At 39.6% G+C, this 3,639-nt stretch overlaps 1 pseudogene; it reads right to left on the bottom strand.

Annotated features, from left to right (window-relative positions):
* Positions 1–2,102: 2,102 nt before the first annotated feature.
* LOC122108404 lies at positions 2,103–2,904 on the bottom strand (annotated as a pseudogene).
* Between the last annotated feature and the right edge of the window lie 735 nt (positions 2,905–3,639).

Raw genomic sequence — 3,639 nt, 5'->3', positions numbered from 1 at the left:
CTGAAGTTGTCCTTGGGTATCTATGTGGGACTACTTCCTAGACCCTCATTATACCAAAATCCTCAGATGCTTATCTTGTACATATAATTTGGTGTAGCATTTACATATTGCATAAGTACATTCTTCATCCTCCCATATATGTTAACATATCTTCTCGATTACTTACAATATGGACTACAACATAAATTCCATATAAATGTCACTTTATATTGTGTACAGAATGAGGAGGAAAACAAAGTTTGTATGTGTTCAGTACAGATACACTTTTTTTCTGAATATTTTAATTCATGCTTGGTTAAATCTATAGATGCTAAACCCTTGAGTATGGGGTGGTGATTATAAATGCTTTTTTTTAGCTTTTAAAACTATCATTAAGTAGTTGTACAAAGGAATTGCCATTCAACAAAGTAGTTCACAAATATAATGCGTGCTGATCTATGTCACTCCTTCCATGGTTCTCCCTGTCTCTCCTATAAATACTTTTTTGTTAATTGTTCTATAAGACCATGTTACACTAAAATTATCCCACTGATACATTATAACATTTATTGTGGAGAATTCATTTTCCTTATAAATACTCTTTCAGAATTTGTGTGAGTTTTCTAAATTTTCCTGGTTTTAATTTGCTTCCTAAACTTGCCACTTTGATTACCAACCTAGAGACTTTTCATTCTCTTTTGGATAGACTAGGGTGCCTGTTACTTTCTTGTACTCCTTTCTTTTTTTTGCTGTGGTACATACTTGAATAATGTTTTCAGAAAAGATCACTAAGTGAAAACTATCACAATATAATTCTGGTTCCTTTGTTGACAACTTATTTTTTCTATAACCTTTAAGTTTGGCATTGTAAACTTTCATTATTATAATGGTGATACAGATGATGGTGATGTGTTTTAATCTGTTTTCCTTATGCTTGATTTCTCTGGCAGAGTTTCTTTTTTTCGTTGTGGTACTGGTGTTTGAACTTGGGACTTTGCTAGGCAGATGCTCTACACTGGAATCATGCTCCCAGCACTCCTGGCATTTTTCAGATAAGATCTTGCCTATTTGAAAATAGGCAACCTCCTATCTTATCTTTCTTCCTTCCTTTCTTTCTTCCTTCCTTCCTTCCTTCTTTCCTTCCTTCCTTCCTTCCTTCCTTCCTTCCTTCCTTCCTTCCTTCCTTCCTTCCTTCCTTCCTTCCTTCCTTTCATTCTTTCTTCCTTTCTTCCTTTCTTTCTGTCCTGGGGCTTGAACTCAGGGCCTGGACACTGTTCCTGAGCTTCTTTTGCACAAGGCTAGCACTCTACCACTTGAGCCACAGCAGCACTTCTGGCATTTTCTGTGTATGTGGTACTGAGGAATTGAACCCAGGGCTTCATGCATGCTAGGCAAGCACTGTACCACTAAGCCACATTCCCAGACCAATCCTCCTATTTATGATTCATGGTTAGTTGGGATAATAGGCATACACTGCTGAACCCAAAAAAATTTTGGTCATGGGGCTTGAACTTGGGACCAAGGCACTGTTCCTGAACTCTTGTACTCAAGGCTAGTGCTCTTCCACTTTGAGCCTCAGTGCTACTTCCCAAGATTTTCTTTTTTTGGTCAGTCATGGTGCTTGAACTCAGGGCCTGGGCACAGTCCCTGAGTTTTTTTATTCAAGGCTAACACCACAACAGCTCTACTAACTACTTCCTGGTGGTTAATTGGAGATAAGAGTCTCATGACTTTCCTGTCCCAGCTAACTTTGAAGCATGCCCCTCAGATCTTAGCCTCCTAAGTAGCTAGGATTAGAGGCATGAGCCACTGATGCCTGACTGAACCCAGATTTTTTTTATTTGTTTGTTCGTTTTTTTTTGGGGTCCGGTCATGGGGCCTGAACTCTGGGCCTGGGCGCTGTCCCTCAGCTCTTCAGCTCAAGGCTAGCGCTTTACCACTTGAGCCACAGAGCCACTTCTGGCTTCTTTTTCTTTTTGCTTATGTGGTGCTGAGGAATCGAACTCAGGGCCTCTGGCATGCAAGGCATGCGCTCTACCACTGAGCCACCTTCCCAGCCCCATGAACCCAGATTTTTTTTTTAACTGAATGTTTAATGCATTTGTAGGAACAGAAGGAATACAACAGGATTATAATTTATATATTAGATGTATATGTAAAAGATGTTTCATTTATCAAGGAATTTTTCCTATTTCCACATTTTTCATCTTCATCAGAGCCATAAGCAGCAGGTACTACTCTTATGAACTACTGCATTGCATCTTTTCACATCATTATCATTGTACTATTTCACAGTAAAATTATTCAAATTAGAACCCTTTAAGTTACAGCAAATGGCAAATTCTTTTGAACAAGTGCTAAAGGACCAAGGATTTTAAGTAGAGGGTCTACTGGCACAAATCTCCTACTTATTCATATTATTAAAACAGTAATAAGGGAATGAGAACTACTTTAATGGAAAAGGAACTCAGAAATGAGGTCATTAAATACAACTAAGCTCATTTTAAATATAAATACCATGTATTTCCTGATTAGTACCAGGTAATATCTAAAGTGTCTATCCAGAATTCTGGTCTTAGAGAAAAAGGTCAGATACAACTACAAAGAAGGTGCTTCATATCATCAGGTCCATTTTTCAAACAACTAAGATCCTTTGGGGAAAATCACATTAGTCTTTCTTTTTATCAGAGATTTCTATTGGTCCTTTTGTTGGTAATCCATTTGTGTCTGCATTCTTGTAGCCTACTATGCTTTTATTTTTATTGTTGGCTTCTTGTACAGCTTTTCTAGGCCATATACGGCCAACAAAAGGGGAGACCAGAGGGTACAAGTATGGTTCCAGGAAGTTTTTGAAGATCCAGAACAGAACTGGAATGATGATTCAAGGAATGCACACCATTGTCCCAGGCTTGAGCTCCTAAACGCAAACCCACTTTGTGATCTGGAAGCCCCCAGGCCAAATCTGAACCCAGATTTTTTTATTGTGTGTTGGACCTAAGGCCTGAGCTCAGGGCCTGGGCACTGTTCCTGAGGTTTTGCTCAAGGTTGGCACTCTAGCATTTGAGCCACAGCTCCACTTCCCGCATTTTTGATGGTTAACAGTAGATCAGAGTCTCATGGATATTGCTTTGAACTGCAATCCTCAGATCTCAGTCTCCTCCGTAGATAGGAGTAGAGGTATGAGCCACTGGAGCCCAGCTTTTTAAAAAATTTTGTGCTTGTCTTGGGACTTGAACTAAGCTTCTTTTGCACAAAGCTAGTGCTCTACCACTGGAGCTACAGCTCCACTTTTGGTAAAGTCTCAAGAACTTTATTCCCATGGCTGGCTCTGAGCTGTGATCCTCAGCTCTCAGCCTTCTGAATAGCTAGGATTATAGGCCTGAGCCACCTGCACCTTGCCAAGTCTTTATTTTCTTTTATTTTAACAGCCTACTTCCAGCAGAACTCACTGAGACCAGTGTTAATTTGTTCCACCAGTGATATCTTAATCACTAACCATAGGCCTCACCTCTTGAAGATACATGTCATTTTCACACTGGAAACAAAGTGACCAGCATCAGGACTAAAGTGACCAGCAGCAGGACTCATGTGTCAATCCCTAACAATAACCTGTTTTGTCTGAGATACTGATTAGAAGTTTTAAAGGTCTCTACTGGTGTC

This window comes from Dipodomys spectabilis, unplaced genomic scaffold (genome assembly GCF_019054845.1).
Source record: "Dipodomys spectabilis isolate Male_0828 unplaced genomic scaffold, ASM1905484v1 ptg000059l, whole genome shotgun sequence".
Taxonomy (NCBI): domain Eukaryota; kingdom Metazoa; phylum Chordata; class Mammalia; order Rodentia; family Heteromyidae; genus Dipodomys; species Dipodomys spectabilis.
This window is presented reverse-complemented; position numbering and strand designations above follow the sequence as displayed.